Below are 21,781 nucleotides of genomic sequence, written 5' to 3' on the forward strand. Positions count from 1 at the left end.
TTGTGGCCTCCTGTAGTCTCAGTGATATCGCAAGGAGACACGGAAACTACCCAACTTGGGTAAGTGACTCAGCATCTACCCACTACTGTGTATGAAAACGTTCCTCCATCCATTCACCTGCAGAGTGTCACCTGCCCGTCACATGCTCTGTTTTTTCCTGTTTTACACTCATTGTGTGACACTTTTAGGGTTGCTAACATATATAAAATGTTTGAACTGACTAGATGATAGAGCTCTGTTGTACTTATGTATTCTTTTTTTCTGATTTCAGGTCAGCTCTTAAGGCACCTTTTGTAGGTAAACCTTCATAGGGTATGTAGTGTTTAGATTACCATACATTCCACCCCAGGTTCCAAACTTTGTGTAGATCAAAATCCACTGGTCCTGATGAATTGCCCTTTTGATCATTATTGACTTCTTGAAGGAAAGAAACATGTCAGCCTTTTAACTTTTCTGGCCAACAGAGATCAATGTCTCTACTGGGAGCCTCCGCCTTTTTAACTGGACAAGCATACTCAACGATTAAAATTAAATACAGCGAATTACCTTCTCTATATTATATCACACTTTTCATGCACAAACACACTACAATTAACAAATCTACACTTTGTATACTTGCACTTCACATATGCATTGGGACAAAAGATCTCCAATAAAGAGGCCCCTTGAGGGTGCCCCTCAGGCATTGCAGCACCGGCCCGACGAGAAGCAAAGCCTTTTGATGAAGCATGACACCGCATTGGTGTGTGAGGGCCCTAGTTACTAAAGGAACTGTCCCCCCACCTTCTGAGCCTTCTTCTCTGACCTGATATTTTCCCTCCTTCCTACCCCAGGAACTGCATAACCTTGTTAGCACATGACAACATAACATTTTGGCTCTCACGCTGGCTTCTCTTTCACCTCATGTTTGCAGCAGAGGAAAGTGAAGCTGACAAGTGGTTGCCCCACTTGGTGGGGACAAAGATAACTTGCCTATCACTGCGAGAGTGTATGCTCATCAGTTTCCTGTGTGGTTTCAGTAGTTCTCAGATGTTGCCATCTATGTGATTAAGTTTGCCATCCTTCTGCTCTTCTTTGTTCCTGTTCGCCAACTGAGGATCTTCTCTAAGTATGGGCGAAATGCGCGAATTTAAGATCCGCAAAATTTGCGAATTTTTTTCTTACGTGTTCGCAGGCTATTTTGCGTATTCGCGGGCCGCTTGCAGCGCACAGACCGCGAAGTTACCCATGTGACCGTACATGGGCACGGCCATCTTGTGCGCGTTGCGTATTTCCGTTTCCGGGCGCTATTTGCAAGCTTGCGTTGTGTGCAGGGCGCGATTATGTGTTAGCTTGCGTTTTTGCGTGCTCGCAGGGGAAATATCGCGAGTACTTACCCACGCGGTCCTCAATGGGTGCGGCCATCTTGTTTTTCATTCATTGCTATGGTCCTGGGCATGATTTTTGTATCCAGCTTGAATCTTTGCCATCCTTTCTTTGTTAGAAGTTTTTTAAAAATCTTTTTTACTCATTTTCTATCCCTCTCTTTTTCTACATCTATATTTTGTGTTTTTTTCTACTTTTGGTTACTTTAAAATTACTTTTTTTTACTCTTTTTTCTTTTCTTTACTTTTTCCCTATTCTTTCCTTTTTTTTATTTTACTTTACTGTCCAGGACCATGGCAAAGGGAGCCAGCAAATATCTGAAGGGGAAGGGTCCTGCACCCCGTAGCCAGCTCCCTTGCGGGCGCTTAAGAGGGGAGGATGTGACGGCCAGGGAGATTTTCAGCCCGGTGGAGGTGGCTGCACTGATCTTTTATGTGCAGCACCACCTCCCCAAGACCGTGGCAGCAGGGGGCAGGCTCCCGTCAGTGTATGGCCTCCGGGAGCGTCGCCAGCTGTGGGCTAAGGTGTGCCGGGCCATGCGGAGGGAGTCGAGGGTTCGGCGCACCTACCATCAAGCGACGCACCAGTGGTCGGACCTCATTGACCGCGAGCAGGACTTGCTACACCTGCTAGGTGTGGAGATCCCTGGCCTTGGAGAGTAGCTATTTAATAACTACTTTTTTTTCTTCTGCTCTGTGTTATATTGCTAATATATGTTTTTCCCAAAGAGCAAGAATGCTGCCGATTCGATTACATTGCAGGTAAATTTAACATTTAAATAGCTTCTGTGATTGCAGGTGCTTGCCCGCTCAGTGGCGTTGCTACTGTGCTTACTTGTTTGCAACTTTATGCTTATTTGAGAGCAGAACTGCGTAATGCTAGAGAGACTAGAGACTCAAGTCTAGTCCTTCCTTTGTACTCCTGCTGCCAGTAAGAAGAGATAGTGGTGGATTGATAGGTTGAGTATATTATGACTTGTTATTTAGTAGCTGTACATTTTTTTAGTGGTCTGCAATCATGATGACGGACTGTGTTTGTCACGTCACGTGCTGTTGAGTGCTGGAAGTCGTAGTAGAACCTTTTTGTTGTTGGTTTAGTTAGTGATTTACATAACTTTCCAAGTAGACGGTCTTCGAATCCAGCAATACTGTACTATCTCTCCTAGTTGACCAGATCAGATAGGTCAATCAATACATGTAGTGCAATTGTTGGTAATTTGTTTCCCCAAGATAATTTTAGATTGTGGTCAAAGAAATCAAATATTTAAAAAAAAACAATCATCCATGTTTGTGTTTATTTCATGATCATTAGCACCTCCCAGGGGCAAAAAGACTGAAACTCCGGTAGAACAAGGTGGGCAGGAACGGTCCTCTGCGGGCTCTTCTGCTGGCCCCAGTAAGTTCTTCTGTTGTTAATATTAATAATTATACTTCCCTAACTTTTTTACAGGTCCTATTCATTCAAAATTATTTCCTAATTCTATTTTTTACAAAATAGTCTTTGATCTTCTTGTAGACTGTTTCTACATTCGTATCCTGCCTCTACCATCACTCTCTGTGCTACTACTATTATTTACTATTATTATGAGTCGGTCTGTGTAGGTAGCTATGCTTGCCCAGTCGGCAAACGGTGTTAAACAAAACTCTGACCAAGGCACTGAGTGCAGTCCTCTGGGTTGCCCTTGCTGTCTATTCCAGTCTTCTTAATGTAAGTGCTTTGACAATTTCCAACAACAAAATGTCAATGTGTCCAACAAGAATAAGCTAGTAATTGGCTTTTTTGATTTGATAGGAGCACATACCATACCGCTAGTGTTTCAGGGACTATTCTGCACATACAGAAGTATGGACAAGAGAAATAGGACATTGTTGATGATAGGTGCAGTTCGACTTTCCACATACCTCAGTCCAAACAGAAGTTGAACCCCCAATCCACTGAACGGCTATCTAGTGTGTCTGACATATGATTACGTTACGACCCACAAGAACAGAAGAAGAATACCGCCGAGTCCCGGCCTCAGAGTCACAGAAACATGCCTGCACACTGCAGCAGTTTAAAGTTCAAACCCTTCCGCTCACTCAGTTGTGAACAAAAACCACACAGTGTTTGTTAGTTTTAAAGTTTTAATTTCAAATAAGAAATAAAAAAACTATTTCTTCATTTTTGATAGCGCAGTATTGCGAGCGAGCACTGGTGATGAGATAGATGACGTTAAAGTTTAAACAACATTCCCTTGAATCAATATACCTTAACACATCAAATTATTAGAATAACTGTGCATGAGCCCACACCTTTTTTAAAGTACTTAAAGTACTGCTGGTGATGAGGAGTAGGTGGTGAATTGTCCTGTTGGCAGAAGGGCATTGGAATCTTCTGTATGTAATTATAAAAATGGTGCACGTTAAAAAGCAAGCATTCATCAGTTGTGCCAAAAAGTGTAGCATTTAATGGCTAACCATATAAAAGGTTATCACCCTCCTCAAAACCGTCACTTTTTTTCATTCCCAATAATTAAAAATTGGTAACATAGGGGGTATTGTATGGCATCTGTAAATATGACATGCTTTTTCTAGACGTCACAACATTGGATCCGGCACCTAACACCAGTGCCGGGGCCAGCAGTGCAGAGGGGTCCACTCCAGGTGATGCGGCGGCGCCACAACAAGTCCCACCAGGAGGAGTTGGGGGGGAAGGCTCAGCGGCGGCGTACGGTGATAAAGTATTATACTCCTTACTTATTGACATTTTTGAGAAGGCTCGCAAAGGAGTGTATATGATGTACTGTACAGTAGACAGTACACTAGTACAAGTACACTGTACTGTTAAGAACAGTTACTAATTTAGAAGTACATTTTTGCCAATCACGGAGAAGACAGTCAACCTTGACTTAGCCATAGCATTAGCGGCGGTAGTTCTCGGGTAAGCAATGGCCCCTTCTATGACTTCAACTCAGCTAGGAAACTTTTATCGTGAAGCCAAGTCATATCAGATGAACTTGAGGGATGTGAAGAACGAAAAGGGAAAGAAGGGCGAAAGGAAGGACGAGCGAGTTGTAACATTTATGACTGTAAAGAACGACACGTGTTTTTGAATGTAGGCAGATGTGGCTGATAGGAAGGAATCACATGCATGGCTGCTTGAAGCAAGGATGGTTGGAGAAGAAAGAAAAGATAACTGCATGTGTGGGTGAATCAGAGAAAATGCATGTGTGGTGTGCATTGCAATATATCATTTGGGTCAAACTCAAATGCAAGTCAAGACAGTGGTTTACCAAATAAAATGAAAAGGGTGTTAGTTGGTTGTTGAGAAAAAGTAAACTTGGTACAGTTGAGACAATAAGAAGAATGATAGACGTTTACTTTGGGAGCCTGGATGGTATCTTCTTCTTCCTCATAGATAGCAGAGGTGTATGTAGTAGAGCAGACGCTCAGTGGATGAAGAGTGTTACTTTGAACAGCATGTCCGTGCCAGAGTAGCAAAGCTGAAGAAATCCAAATACTAGAAGTTGTGATTGTTCAGAAATATTCCCTTGACTAACAGTACAGTAGTTTACTTTGCAAGCACAGCATATATTGTCAATGTATTGTATGGTTGACATTATGTCAAGTAAAGTTCCTTCCTACGGCACTTATGGGTACCACACTCCTTTTTTATTTTTTTTATTTATTTTAGTTCCACACTTCCAAAACATGGTAGACATTTAGCAATACATACTTTCCTTATATGGTTTTTACACAGTAATCATACATTATTTAATCCGCCTATCACACTGGGTCATATCACGAAACTTCCCCATCAAAAAAATAGCCCTGAAAAGACACAACTGTAGGTCTTTTTAACATTAATTATGCAATGGTGTAGCTAGTAAAGTGCATTACTACATTACTACTACAGTTATTAGTCCATATACATCTATCTTTGTATTACAAAAAGAAAATAAATCATCATTAATTATTCAAATAAGTCAAAAATACATAAGACCCAATTTGCGTTTTTTTGCCCCCTTCGATGAATATAGACTAAATTCCAAACTTGCAATTCTGTATAACTTGGCCCTCCACACCTCCAATCTTGGAGGTTCCTGGCAAAGCCAGTCACCAGCTATACATAAACGAGCTACAGTCATTGCTAAAAACACAAAGTATCTGAACTTGTATAAGCTGCCCCCCTTGGAAACCTCTTGACCCATCCCTAGCAACATCAATGCAATGGTTATCCGAACAGGTGTTTCTAAAACATCTGATAACAATTTTTCCATAGCTTGTATGAAGGGAAGCAGTTTATCGCAAGTATAGAAAATGTGATCTATATCTGCTTCGGGTGAAGCACATCGAAAACATTTACCATCATACCTAATACCCCATTTTTTCATTTGTGCCGGCGTATAATATAACCTAAATACAGTTTTATAGTATTGTACTTGCAAATTTGCTGACATAAGTGCTTCCATTGCTCTTCCAATTGCTTCCTCCATTGCTATATCTATTTCATTCTCCCCAAGGGTTTCCACCCAGTATAACATATGTTTTTCCAGGTCATCCTTCTTTCTTGAATTTAGGATTTTATATAATCCACCAATTCTACTATGAGCCTTTAGAGCCTCCATCAAAGGGTTCGATATTATTTTGATATGCTTTTTAACTAAATAATCTCTAATTTGCAAAAATTTGAAAAACTGTGTTTGAGGTATACCATAGACCTGTGTCAATAAAGAAAACTGCTTAAGATTACCAATTTGATCATACAGATCCCCTAACGTCTCAATCCCTTTGACCTGCCAAGACTTCACCACACTGTCATGGCAAATAGCCGGGAGCAGTTTTTTCGCATTTATTGGGGTATAATACGTTATGTTTCCTAGACCAATTATTTTGCGTACTTTCTTCCAAACTTTTCTAACTGCTGCTACCGTCTTAAATTTCGTTTTTTTGTAGTAACTCCATTCTATCTCCTTAAAGAGACTTCGATTTGCTGTTATTCCCAAGGTCAAGTGATACATCGAAATATTTAGACTCAATGTTATTGCATTGCTTCCCTCTTCACCTCCCATTAGTAAGATATACATCTTTTGCAAAAAAGCAGGCATAATAATACAATAGAAAGTCAGGGACCGATAGTCCCCCTCTATCTTTTGGTAGCGTCATAAGCAACATAACTCTCCATGGTTTACCAGGATTCCATATAAATCTAGCACACAATGCCTGTAGTTTTCGAATTTGGGCCGGCAATATCTCTAGTGGTATAGATCTAAAAAGGTATAAAACCCTTGGTAGTATATTCATTTTCAGTATGTTAGTTCTCCCAATTAAGGTAAAATGTAGTCTCCCCCACTTCTCTAAAGATTCCTCTATATTTCTATATAGCGAAACCCAGTTGGCTGACACTACTTCCTCCATAGCTGCCCTTATCTTGACCCCAAGTAAGTTGCTTCCACCACTACTCTGGGATCATCAACCTTCACTGCTAGAGAACACACTAACTGTGTCTTTGCTGCATTTAACTTGTAGCCAGACAGTTGGCCAAAAGTCTTAGCTAAACGTTCAATTTCTACCACTCCAAGAGCCGGGTCTTCTGTAGTCACTGCAATATCATCTGCAAAGGCAAACACTGTATGAGGGATACCATGGACAAAAAAAGGTTTAATCGCCTCACTACTTTTTAACATACCAACAAAAGGATTTATATACAGCGCGAATAAAAGAGGCGAGCAGGGACATCCCTGCCTTGTTCCTCTAGTTATCTGCACTGCATCAGAAGTCATATCCATTGCCGCAATCCTAGCATTGGGTGCCACATAACGCGTTTGTACTGCTATCATAAACTTATTTGGAAACCCCATGTTCTCCATCAGCATCCATAGATAATTCCATTCTACACGATCAAATGCTTTTTCAGCATCGAGTAAGATCAGCCCTAGGCGGCGTTTCTCTACCTCTGCTATATCAAACAAAGTAATAACTTTATTGATATGTGCTACTGTTCCTCTCCCTGGAATAAATCCATTTTGATCTTCAGATACTAATGAGGTAATGACTTTTGATATCCGATTTGCTAGAATTTTGGATTAGATATTTCCATCACAATTTAAAAGTGATATAGGGCGATAAGAACCCGGCTGATCTATCTCCTTTCCTTTCTTGCTAAAAACCACAATAATGGCTTCATCCCATGATTTCGGTGGTGTTCCTTCTTGGGCAGCCCTAAATGTAGCTAACATCAGTTCTTTAAGTTCCTCAAAAAAAACTTATATATCTCCCCTGGTAATTGATCGGGCCCTGCTGCTTTACCCATTGCCAAAGTTTTTACAGAGAAAGCTACCTCCTCCTTTGTTAGCGGGGCCTCCAATAAATCAACCATTAATGGGTCTAATTTAACAATTGATCCTAAAGAAGTCAGATCAAGTTCCTCCGCATTGATTTGTTCTGTTTTATACAATTCTGAGTAAAAGTCATGAAAAATTGCCAATATATTTTGAGGCCCCTTTTTTAGAATCCCTGTTTTATCTTTCATAGCAGGTATATTCCGACTAGCCTCCTTCATACGTAATTTCAATGCCAAGGGTCGTCCAATGGCTTTACCATACTCATGGCAGATCATGCGATGTGCCAAGTTCTTCCTAGCATTTTCGTTATCCCATATACTCAGTATCTTTACTCTTTGTTTTGCCACCTCTACCTCTAATACTTTAACATCTCCCTGGGCAGCTATCCCTCTCGTTAAATCCTCCTCTGCCAATTGTAGTCCCCTATATAGCTTCTCCATCTCTGTTTTGAACTTTTTTAGTCGAGCAAGCCCAAAGCTTAAAACCTCTCCCCTAAAACAGGCCTTAAATGTGTCCCAAACATTATTAACTGAGGCCGAATTTATATTAGTTTTAAGAAATTCTCCTATCCACTTCTTCTTATAAACTATAAATTCTTCATTATAGTATAATTTTCGATCAAAAGTGAATTTCCTTGGTGCAATCGGAGACCCCCACCCTCGAACTGAAAGAACAATAGGTGTATGATCGGACAAAATGTTGGGATACATATACATCTTTACCTCGGATAGATGAGGTACTTCCACAAAGAAATAGTCCAATCTAACCTTTTTCTGGTGGGGATAGGAATAATAAGTAAAGCCAGGGTCCGCGGAAACAGGGCACTCCAAACATCCACAAATCCATTATCCTTTAACAAATTAAGGAGAGCCCTGCACACCTGCGGCTTCCTACCTTTATAAATCTTCATCCCCCCATCAATTTCGTATTTTGTTAAACTAATGTTCATATCCCCACAAATAATCAGGGGGGTGGCCCATGTTGCCAGCTCTTCATGTACTCGATCCAACACCCCAGAATCATCAATATTGGAGCCATAAATATTGCATATTGTGAAATTACCATGTTGTCCCACACACTCAACCATCGCCCACCTTCCATTTGTGTCTGTTGCTTTCCGGCGTATCACAACCAAATCTTTTTTAGCTAAGATAGCTACTCCCCGCATCATACCGGATTGCTGTGAGGAAACTAAAGCAATAAATCCCAATTCAGCTAATACTTGATGTTTATTCCATGGAAGATGGGTTTCTTGTAAGCAAAACAAGAAGTCAGAACAGTCCCTTTTACTAACTAGCGAAAAAGGATAGTGCTTACTCATATAGTGCCGCCATAACTCAAGGGATCTTTACAATTAGAGCCACTCTTAATAATTGTCACAAGTTATAAAAAAACAATTAATGAAAAAAACAATTCAGGTAAAATATTTTTGGTAATTTATTAAAAAATACACAATATAAAGCATCAATAACTGTGCCACAGTACGAAGTAAAAAAGAGTGTCAGCATCATACAGAAATGATGTACATCTCTACAATGTCCACAATACAAAATTTTAAAAACAGCAAAAAAATTTAAAAAACCAAGTTGTCGACGCAGCGTTTCGGTTTCTAAATTGACACCTTCATCAGGACAGGGTTCTATGCAATAAAGAAATAATGAATTAACACAACATTTTCTATAGTCTCACGAACTACATATATAAAAAAGCAACCCATCACTCTCTTTTTTTAAAACATCTTATCTGGTTTTTCACAGTGATCTTATGTTGATGGAGCAAAAAGGGCATATTTCTCACACATCTATTTCATTCTAATGAGAGGAACTTATTTAAAACACACTAACAGCAGCAGTCAAATACATTGTGGCACAACACACAGTGGCAATTAGATCCCCTGAGCTACGTAGAGAGTTCTCATGGAGGGTACTATATAGGGCAATGCCTAAATCCTGGCAGTTCAAGTATGAGAATAGTTTGGCTGTCAGTTTGAATGTGCAGCTTGTGGTGTGTTTTAGACTTACTTAACAAACGGACTCTATTATCTTCGAGCCGTATCTTCCTCTGCTTCAATTTGAGGTAGACAATCCTAGTTGATCACAGGTCATCAAAAGAAATTCGAATGGATTATAGCAAATGGAAAGGAATCTCCTTCTGTCTGGAATTACACGAGACCTTCCATTAGAAAAACAATTTCACATAAATCTGGATGTCATTATCAGTGCGAGTCACACCAAGTTACCTTAATATTTTATTGGAGTTTCATTTCTATAGAGGAAAAAGGAGCCACCGGTATATAGGACTGTTATTCAAGCTTCCTTTGGAAAATTAAGAAAAACAGGGTATTCAAATTAGGTCCCTGATGTGCAAATTGTGCAAATTATATCACGGAGTGTCAATTCCCAACATTACTGCTCCATAAATACGGAGGACTCACCCCTTTTAATAAGGGACCGGCGAAAAAATGCAGCACGTGACTGGATGTCGTCAGGCTCTTTTCTTTATAGAGGGATTCGGATGATAGTTCATTAAGATTGCATGGGGTTTTTTTTCTGCATTCACCACCTTGAAAAAAACATATAATATTGACGGGTTTATCAATTCCCCACTAAGCTTATCAGTGTATTGCACAAACTGTCTCCATATTTAAGCATAACTATTTATGCAATTATCCGAAGTCTTTTGTAACAGTATTTCCACATTTCCGATGTTATTTATAAATTGGGGTTCTCTAAAATGACCATGTTATATGTGTCAATGGTCGCATGCATTAAAAGTAAACCACCTTGCTTTTAAATCTTTGCGTTTCTTCTTCATAGGTATAAATCTCTGGTTCACCATGACCCAGTTTTAAATAAACTGACTAACTAACATTGCGAGACCCGAAGTTTATTTTTTTAAAGATTAAGCGAGATGGGTGCTTTTTCAGTCCCACTCTTTGTACGAAGGCTGAACTATTAGCACTCCGTCGGGGCCGCTATCATAAAGGATCACTCCTATTCAAATGCGCAGCCAGACAGTGATTATAATGTAGCCTTACTATAGGCGCCCGGAAAAAACTAGACGACATCCAGAACGATGTAAACAGCTATAAAGATTATCTATTCAACAAAAAGAGTAATAAGTTTGGGAAAGATGTGGAAAAATACAATCCGGAACATGTGTATCCCTATCTTCAAAAAGACTTTTATGATCGTCCAAGAGAGTCTTTTGCCAATCGTAGACCTTGGCAACAAAATCCAAATCAAAATTTTCAAAAGAAAAAAGTAAGATTCTTTGACACTTCCTACTCAAGCACAGACTCTGAGGCAGAGAATCAAGATGAAAGTAGAACCACTAACAGAGATAGGGAAGGAGTGTCAAGTAACACTAAGGATACACTTCCTTTTTTAGCTCAGCGCCAATCCTATGGACAACAGAGAGGGAGAGGCAGAGGGAGGGGGAGCTATGCCCCTCAACCTCAGCCATACCAACGCCCCTACACCAGGAGCCAGAAAACTTGGAACAAGTAAAAAAAGCCCCTATAATTAATCTATCGGACACTATCCTCACCGAAACAGAAACTAAACTTTTAGAAAAGGGTCTGGGCTTCGCCATAGCATGCCCAATAGATAGATTTAATCTGGAAAGAGATTTACAAAACTTTTTTAGAAAAATTAGATTATTAACATTCTTTGAAGGCAAAGAGAGAGCCCCATCTACCAATAAATCAGGTCTTAAACCGAAATCAACTTGGACCCCCCATATTGGCCAAACAAAAAAAGACATAGAAGCCTTTGAAAGGATTGTAGAAAAAAGTGTAATGGATCTTCTAGATCAGAAAAATTGGATTCAATTTAATCTGACTAAAGAAGAGAAAGAAGCTTTAAAACACTTAGAAAATTGTCCAAAATTAACTATCAAGCCTGCCGACAAAGGCGGAAGTATTGTTATTATGAATACTGCCCAATACAATGCCAAAATGATCGTGATGCTAGATAATAAAGATCACTATCAGAAAGTAAGTAGGAATGATTGGTCTCAACTAAAGGATGTAATTAAACGCACATTAGACCTAGCTAAAGAAGATCTTGTTATCTGTGAGGATGAATACAGATTTCTATGGAACAGTAATCCAACCATACCTGCCCTATATGGACTACCTAAAGTCCATAAGTACCTGTATGACCCACCAATGAGGCCCATTGTAGCGAGCATTGGCTCACTGACGGAGCCACTCAGTAAGTACGCGGACGTCTTCCTACAACCATACGTCACAAAACAACAAGCGTACATTAAAGACACAGGGGCCATAATCCAAAAAGTGGAAACCTTACCATTCAACCCTGAAACCCAGTATTTAGTGACCCTCGACATCGAGGCACTGTATACAAACATACCTCAAGACAGCACAATAAATATGATCAAAGAACTTCTCTGCCCGATAGACAGGGACCTAAACCCACAGGAAATATTCATCATTGATTGTGTCAGCCTCGTTCTTAAAAATAATATCTTCATCTTTAATAAGGAATACTATAAACAGATAAAGGGGACCAGTATGGGAGCCACCTGCGCTCCTAGTCTGGCTTGTCTTTATGTAGCACAATTCGAAAACATTCACATTTTCAACCCTGCAGCCCCGTTCTTTGAAAATATATCTGAGTGGTCCAGATATATTGATGATGTTTTTTTTATTTGGTCAGGACCTGAGAACACTCTTAAAGAATTTATTTTATGGCTAAACCTGGGAGATCCCAATTTAAAATTTACAGCAAATTATGATGCCCATAAATGCGAATTCCTTGACATTGTCATCAAACATGAAGACAAAAAACTCCAAGTAGAGCTTTTTACTAAAAAGACGGACAGGAACACCATGCTCCACTACTCTAGTTATCATCCGCCATGCCAGAAGGATAATATACCCTTTGGGCAATTTTTAAGACTAAAACGAAACTGTAGCAATATGAAAGACTTTGAGAAACATGCTGCTGTGTTAACTAATAAGTTTGCAGAAAGAGGCTATCCAAAGCGCATGATCAAACATGCCTTCAAGAGAGCTAAATATTTTAATAGAGAGAATCTTTTTTCAAAAAAAGAGGATGAACAAAAAGAGAAACGCTTAATATTTGTTACCAACTACAGCAGTATCAGCAACAAAATCAAAAATATAATAAATCGTAACTGGAAGCTGATTAATAAACCCAATAAAGAAAAAATAGCTAAACCAATGTTTGCGTTTAGACGCAACCCCACCATAAAGAAAAGCCTGGTACATACCTATAGAGAGTTACCAACCACCACACAACTGAGTATAAACAACGCCCCTCTTCCAACTGGAACATTTCCGTGTGGAAATTGCTGTAATTGTGAAAATATCATCAGCGGTGATCATATTGAACAAAACAATGTAAACCATAAAATAAATTCATTCATCAATTGTAGGTCAAAAAACTTAATTTACCTGATAAAATGCCCATGCAACTTGCTGTACGTAGGAGAAACCAGTCGTGAAATACGACTAAGAATAACTGAACACAAATCAGCGATTCGAACGAGAAAACGAGGCGCCCCTCTAACTGAACACTGGCAAGAGGCCAACCACACAATTAAAGATCTCTCTTGGTGTGGTTTGGAAAGCATCCAAATGAATCTAAGAGGTGGCGACATAGATCGTAAAAGAAAAAGACGAGAACAATTCTTCATGTCCCGTTTTAACACCGTGAGAACCGGGCTTAACAGTAAAGAAGACTGGGAGCGCATTTTATAAATTTAGGGTAAAATGTATTGATGCTCGGACCTCTGGCAACATGTAGTGACCACTCAGGATATTTCAAAGGTGGTCGGATACATGCCAACTGATTGATAGTATTAACTAATAAACAGTATTTTATAAATGCGGATAGATTGTTTTAGGTCTAGATGCCTGAACCCATAAAGAATAGAGAGGCTTTTTGTTATGAATAATCCATGAACGTTTCAAAAATAACCTGATCTAATGTAATCAATATTGTTTAGGAACATGAACAGTAACGTTCAAACTTAAAAGAAACACGGAACTGTAGCAACCTAAATGACGAAAATAACAACAAACTATTGCTGGAGTTCGTATTTAAGGTTGGTTTTGATCTAACAATGACATAAACAGTTTAACTAAAAAGATATAAGGAACTATCGGAGTCGCAATTTTATTAATAACAACAAACTACTCATGTAGTTTTAAAACATAGGTCGCATTTGAGCAATGGACTACCCCAGTAGTTCTCTTAAATTCGTCGCATGCCATGACACGTCAAAAACATTCTCAATATCGCGAGGTTTTCCCGAATATGGCGCGAAGCTGAACCACTTAAATAAACAAGAGCTGTCAGCCCAGTTAGCTACAACCTGAAGAATCCGGAGTGGAAAAGGAGCAGGGAGGCCGAATCTCGGACGCGAGGTAAGCGAAAAAAAACCCCGCCTTTAGTAAGGCTACATTATAATCACTGTCTGGCTGCGCATTTGAATAGGAGTGATCCTTTATGATAGCGGCCCCGACGGAGTGCTAATAGTTCAGCCTTCGTACAAAGAGTGGGACTGAAAAAGCACCCATCTCGCTTAATCTTTAAAAAAATAAACTTCGGGTCTCGCAATGTTAGTTAGTCAGTTTATTTAAAACTGGGTCATGGTGAACCAGAGCTTTATACCTATGAAGAAGAAACGCAAAGATTTAAAAGCAAGGTGGTTTACTTTTAATGCATGCGACCATTGACACATATAACATGGTCATTTTAGAGAACCCCAATTTATAAATAACATCGGAAATGTGGAAATACTGTTACAAAAGACTTCGGATAATTGCATAAATAGTTATGCTTAAATATGGAGACAGTTTGTGCAATACACTGATAAGCTTAGTGGGGAATTGATAAACCCGTCAATATTATATGTTTTTTTCAAGGTGGTGAATGCAGAAAAAAACCCCCATGCAATCTTAATGAACTATCATCCGAATCCCTCTATAAAGAAAAGAGCCTGACGACATCCAGTCACGTGCTGCATTTTTTCGCCGGTCCCTTATTAAAAGGCGTGAGTCCTCCGTATTTATGGAGCAGTAATGTTGGGAATTGACACTCTGTGATATAATTTGCACAATTTGCACATCAGGGACCTAATTTGAATACCCTGTTTTTCTTAATTTTCCAAAGGAAGCTTGAATAACAGTCCTATATACCGGTGGCTCCTTTTTCCTCTATAGAAATGAAACTCCAATAAAATATTAAGGTAACTTGGTGTGACTCGCACTGATAACGACATCCAGATTTATGTGAAATTGTTTTTCTAATGGAAGGTCTCGTGTAATTCCAGACAGAAGGAGATTCCTTTCCATTTGCTATAATCCATTCGAATTTCTTTTGATGACCTGTGATCAACTAGGATTGTCTACCTCAAATTGAAGCAGAGGAAGATACGGCTCGAAGATAATAGAGTCCGTTTGTTAAGTAAGTCTAAAACACACCACAAGCTGCACATTCAAACTGACAGCCAAACTATTCTCATACTTGAACTGCCAGGATTTAGGCATTGCCCTATATAGTACCCTCCATGAGAACTCTCTGCGTAGCTCAGGGGATCTAATTGCCACTGTGTGTTGTGCCACAATGTATTTGACTGCTGCTGTTAGTGTGTTTTAAATAAGTTCCTCTCATTAGAATGAAATAGATGTGTGAGAAATATGCCCTTTTTGCTCCATCAACATAAGATCACTGTGAAAAACCAGATAAGATGTTTTAAAAAAAGAGAGTGATGGGTTGCTTTTTTATATATGTAGTTCGTGAGACTATAGAAAATGTTGTGTTAATTCATTGTTTCTTTATTGCATAGAACCCTGTCCTGATGAAGGTGTCAACTTAGAAACCGAAACGCTGCGTCGACAACTTGGTTTTTTAAATTTTTTTGCTGTTTTTAAAATTTTGTATTGTGGACATTGTAGAGATGTACATCATTTCTGTATGATGCTGACACTCTTTTTTACTTCGTACTGTGGCACAGTTATTGATGCTTTATATTGTGTATTTTTTAATAAATTACCAAAAATATTTTACCTGAATTGTTTTTTTCATTAATTGTTTTTTTATAACTTGTGACAATTATTAAGAGTGGCTCTAATTGTAAAGATCCCTTGAGTTATGGCGGCACTATATGAGTAAGCACTATCCTTTTTCGCTAGTTAGTAAAAGGGACTGTTCTGACTTCTTGTTTTACCTTGACTCCTCGTCCCTGGAACGGATTTTGAGAGGAGACCTCCCTTTCTGTTTTTTATTGTGTATACGGTTTGTCAACCGGGGAGGTTGTGTTCGTGCACCTCTGGGTAACCACACCCATCTGTCATTATGGAAGGTATCAAAACCCTTAGCTATAATGAAGAACAATTTAATAAAATTATTAATGGGACGGTCAAAAACATCTCCACCGTCAGAATAGATAACACCAATGAAGATGAATGGCGAAATCTTTGGAATGCTAAAAAGAAGACGATAAGAACTGAGTTACACTCAGATTTTCTTATCGATTATTGCAAACGAGGGATTATTCCGAAAGGCCTCCAAGTGAATAATGAACCTGGTATATTCATTAATAATCGAAAATTCTTAGAGAATTGGACCCTTGTGGCCAACAGGTGCAGCCGTGACTGGATGCATTTAATTATTGAAACAGCTACAGACATCCTAGTCATGGAGAGGCAAGAAATTAAAGACTTGGAGCAAAAACGTTCTGATAGCACAGCCTTAGAAGACGCCCGGATAAAACTAGACGACATCCAGAACGATGTAAACAGCTATAAAGATTATCTATTCAACAAAAAGAGTAATACGTTTGGGAAAGATGTGGAAAAATACAATCCGGAACATGTGTATCCCTATCTTCAAAAAGACTTTTATGATCGTCCAAGAGAGTCTTTTGCCAATCGTAGACCTTGGCAACAAAATCCAAATCAAAATTTTCAAAAGAAAAAAGTAAGATTCTTTGACACTTCCTACTCAAGCACAGACTCTGAGGCAGAGAATCAAGATGAAAGTAGAACCACTAACAGAGATAGGGAAGGAGTGTCAAGTAACACTAAGGATACACTTCCTTTTTTAGCTCAGCGCCAATCCTATGGACAACAGAGAGGGAGAGGCAGAGGGAGGGGGAGCTATGCCCCTCAACCTCAGCCATACCAACGCCCCTACACCAGGAGCCAGAAAACTTGGAACAAGTAAAAAAAGCCCCTATAATTAATCTATAGAACAGAAACTAAACTTTTAGAAAAGGGTCTGGGCTTCGCCATAGCATGCCCAATAGATAGATTTAATCTGGAAAGAGATTTACAAAACTTTTTTAGAAAAATTAGATTATTAACATTCTTTGAAGGCAAAGAGAGAGCCCCATCTACCAATAAATCAGGTCTTAAACCGAAATCAACTTGGACCCCCCATATTGGCCAAACAAATAAAGACATAGAAGCCTTTGAAAGGATTGTAGAAAAAAGTGTAATGGATCTTCTAGATCAGAAAAATTGGATTCAATTTATTCTGACTAAAGAAGAGAAAGAAGCTTTAAAACACTTAGAAAATTGTCCAAAATTAACTATCAAGCCTGCCGACAAAGGCGGAAGTATTGTTATTATGAATACTGCCCAATACAATGCCAAAATGATCGTGATGCTAGATAATAAAGATCACTATCAGAAAGTAAGTAGGAATGATTGGTCTCAACTAAAGGATGTAATTAAACGCACATTAGACCTAGCTAAAGAAGATCTTGTTATCTGTGAGGAGGAATACAGATTTCTATGGAACAGTAATCCAACCATACCTGCCCTATATGGACTACCTAAAGTCCATAAGGACCTGTATGACCCACCAATGAGGCCCATTGTAGCGAGCATTGGCTCACTGACGGAGCCACTCAGTAAGTACGCGGACGTCTTCCTACAACCATACGTCACAAAACAACAAGCGTACATTAAAGACACAGGGGCCATAATCCAAAAAGTGGAAACCTTACCATTCAACCCTGAAACCCAGTATTTAGTGACCCTCGACATCGAGGCACTGTATACAAACATACCTCAAGACAGCACAATAAATATGATCAAAGAACTTCTCTGCCCGATAGACAGGGACCTAAACCCACAGGAAATATTCATCATTGATTGTGTCAGCCTCGTTCTTAAAAATAATATCTTCATCTTTAATAAGGAATACTATAAACAGATAAAGGGGACCAGTATGGGAGCCACCTGCGCTCCTAGTCTGGCTTGTCTTTATGTAGCACAATTCGAAAACATTCACATTTTCAACCCTGCAGCCCCGTTCTTTGAAAATATATCTGAGTGGTCCAGATATATTGATGATGTTTTTTTTATTTGGTCAGGACCTGAGAACACTCTTAAAGAATTTATTTTATGGCTAAACCTGGGAGATCCCAATTTAAAATTTACAGCAAATTATGATGCCCATAAATGCGAATTCCTTGACATTGTCATCAAACATGAAGACAAAAAACTCCAAGTAGAGCTTTTTACTAAAAAGACGGACAGGAACACCATGCTCCACTACTCTAGTTATCATCCGCCATGCCAGAAGGATAATATACCCTTTGGGCAATTTTTAAGACTAAAACGAAACTGTAGCAATATGAAAGACTTTGAGAAACATGCTGCTGTGTTAACTAATAAGTTTGCAGAAAGAGGCTATCCAAAGCGCATGATCAAACATGCCTTCAAGAGAGCTAAATATTTTAATAGAGAGAATCTTTTTTCAAAAAAAGAGGATGAACAAAAAGAGAAACGCTTAATATTTGTTACCAACTACAGCAGTATCAGCAACAAAATCAAAAATATAATAAATCGTAACTGGAAGCTGATTAATAAACCCAATAAAGAAAAAATATCTAAACCAATGTTTGCGTTTAGACGCAACCCCACCATAAAGAAAAGCCTGGTACATACCTATAGAGAGTTACCAACCACCACACAACTGAGTATAAACAACGCCCCTCTTCCAACTGGAACATTTCCGTGTGGAAATTGCTGTAATTGTGAAAATATCATCAGCGGTGATCATATTGAACAAAACAATGTAAACCATAAAATAAATTCATTCATCAATTGTAGGTCAAAAAACTTAATTTACCTGATAAAATGCCCATGCAACTTGCTGTACGTAGGAGAAACCAGTCGTGAAATACGACTAAGAATAACTGAACACAAATCAGCGATTCGAACGAGAAAACGAGGCGCCCCTCTAACTGAACACTGGCAAGAGGCCAACCACACAATTAAAGATCTCTCTTGGTGTGGTTTGGAAAGCATCCAAATGAATCTAAGAGGTGGCGACATAGATCGTAAAAGAAAAAGACGAGAACAATTCTTCATGTCCCGTTTTAACACCGTGAGAACCGGGCTTAACAGTAAAGAAGACTGGGAGCGCATTTTATAAATTTAGGGTAAAATGTATTGATGCTCGGACCTCTGGCAACATGTAGTGACCACTCAGGATATTTCAAAGGTGGTCGGATACATGCCAACTGATTGATAGTATTAACTAATAAACAGTATTTTATAAATGCGGATAAATTGTTTTAGGTCTAGATGCCTGAACCCATAAAGAATAGAGAGGCTTTTTGTTATGAATAATCCATGAACGTTTCGAAAATAACCTGTTCTAATGTAATCAATATTGTTTAGGAACATGAACAGTAACGTTCAAACTTAAAAGAAACACGGAACTGTAGCAACCTATATGACGAAAATAACAACAAACTATTGCTGGAGTTCGTATTTAAGGTTGGTTTTGATCTAACAATGACATAAACAGTTTAACTAAAAAGATATAAGGAACTATCGGAGTCGCAATTTTATTAATAACAACAAACTACTCATGTAGTTTTAAAACATAGGTCGCATTTGAGCAATGGACTACCCCAGTAGTTCTCTTAAATTCGTCGCATGCCATGACACGTCAAAAACATTCTCAATATCGCGAGGTTTTCCCGAATATGGCGCGAAGCTGAACCACTTAAATAAACAAGAGCTGTCAGCCCAGTTAGCTACAACCTGAAGAATCCGGAGTGGAAAAGGAGCAGGGAGGCCGAATCTCGGACGCGAGGTAAGCGAAAAAAACCCCCGCCTTTAGTAAGGCTACATTATAATCACTGTCTGGCTGCGCATTTGAATAGGAGTGATCCTTTATGATAGCGGCCCCGACGGAGTGCTAATAGTTCAGCCTTCGTACAAAGAGTGGGACTGAAAAAGCACCCATCTCGCTTAATCTTTAAAAAAATAAACTTCGGGTCTCGCAATGTTAGTTAGTCAGTTTATTTAAAACTGGGTCATGGTGAACCAGAGCTTTATACCTATGAAGAAGAAACGCAAAGATTTAAAAGCAAGGTGGTTTACTTTTAATGCATGCGACCATTGACACATATAACATGGTCATTTTAGAGAACCCCAATTTATAAATAACATCGGAAATGTGGAAATACTGTTACAAAAGACTTCGGATAATTGCATAAATAGTTATGCTTAAATATGGAGACAGTTTGTGCAATACACTGATAAGCTTAGTGGGGAATTGATAAACCCGTCAATATTATATGTTTTTTTCAAGGTGGTGAATGCAGAAAAAAAAACCCATGCAATCTTAATGAACTATCATCCGAATCCCTCTATAAAGAAAAGAGCCTGACGACATCCAGTCACGTGCTGCATTTTTTCGCCGGTCCCTTATTAAAAGGGGTGAGTCCTCCGTATTTATGGAGCAGTAATGTTGGGAATTGACACTCCGTGATATAATTTGCACAATTTGCACATCAGGGACCTAATTTGAATACCCTGTTTTTCTTAATTTTCCAAAGGAAGCTTGAATAACAGTCCTATATACCGGTGGCTCCTTTTTCCTCTATAGAAATGAAACTCCAATAAAATATTAAGGTAACTTGGTGTGACTCGCACTGATAATGACATCCAGATTTATGTGAAATTGTTTTTCTAATGGAAGGTCTCGTGTAATTCCAGACAGAAGGAGATTCCTTTCCATTTGCTATAATCCATTCGAATTTCTTTTGATGACCTGTGATCAACTAGGATTGTCTACCTCAAATTGAAGCAGAGGAAGATACGGCTCGAAGATAATAGAGTCCGTTTGTTAAGTAAGTCTAAAACACACCACAAGCTGCACATTCAAACTGACAGCCAAACTATTCTCATACTTGAACTGCCAGGATTTAGGCATTGCCCTATATAGTACCCTCCATGAGAACTCTCTGCGTAGCTCAGGGGATCTAATTGCCACTGTGTGTTGTGCCACAATGTATTTGACTGCTGCTGTTAGTGTGTTTTAAATAAGTTCCTCTCATTAGAATGAAATAGATGTGTGAGAAATATGCCCTTTTTGCTCCATCAACATAAGATCACTGTGAAAAACCAGATAAGATGTTTTAAAAAAAGAGAGTGATGGGTTGCTTTTTTATATATGTAGTTCGTGAGACTATAGAAAATGTTGTGTTAATTCATTGTTTCTTTATTGCATAGAACCCTGTCCTGATGAAGGTGTCAACTTAGAAACCGAAACGCTGCGTCGACAACTTGGTTTTTTAAATTTTTTTGCTGTTTTTAAAATTTTGTATTGTGGACATTGTAGAGATGTACATCATTTCTGTATGATGCTGACACTCTTTTTTACTTCGTACTGTGGCACAGTTATTGATGCTTTATATTGTGTATTTTTTAATAAATTACCAAAAATATTTTACCTGAATTGTTTTTTTCATTAATTGTTTTTTTATAACTTGTGACAATTATTAAGAGTGGCTCTAATTGTAAAGATCCCTTGAGTTATGGCGGCACTATATGAGTAAGCACTATCCTTTTTCGCTAGTTAGTAAAAGGGACTGTTCTGACTTCTTGTTTTACCTTGACTCCTCGTCCCTGGAACGGATTTTGAGAGGAGACCTCCCTTTCTGTTTTTTATTGTGTATACGGTTTGTCAACCGGGGAGGTTGTGTTCGTGCACCTCTGGGTAACCAAACCCATCTGTCATTATGGAAGGTATCAAAACCCTTAGCTATAATGAAGAACAATTTAATAAA

The 21,781-nt window shown here is 38.8% G+C and overlaps 1 pseudogene; it reads left to right on the top strand.

Annotated features, from left to right (window-relative positions):
• The window catches only part of LOC147684852 (lipase maturation factor 2-like), a 62,882-nt pseudogene that overhangs the window by 12,687 nt on the left and 28,414 nt on the right, over positions 1-21,781 (top strand).

Source organism: Lissotriton vulgaris, chromosome 10 (assembly GCF_964263255.1).
Source record: "Lissotriton vulgaris chromosome 10, aLisVul1.2, whole genome shotgun sequence".
Classification (NCBI taxonomy): domain Eukaryota; kingdom Metazoa; phylum Chordata; class Amphibia; order Caudata; family Salamandridae; genus Lissotriton; species Lissotriton vulgaris.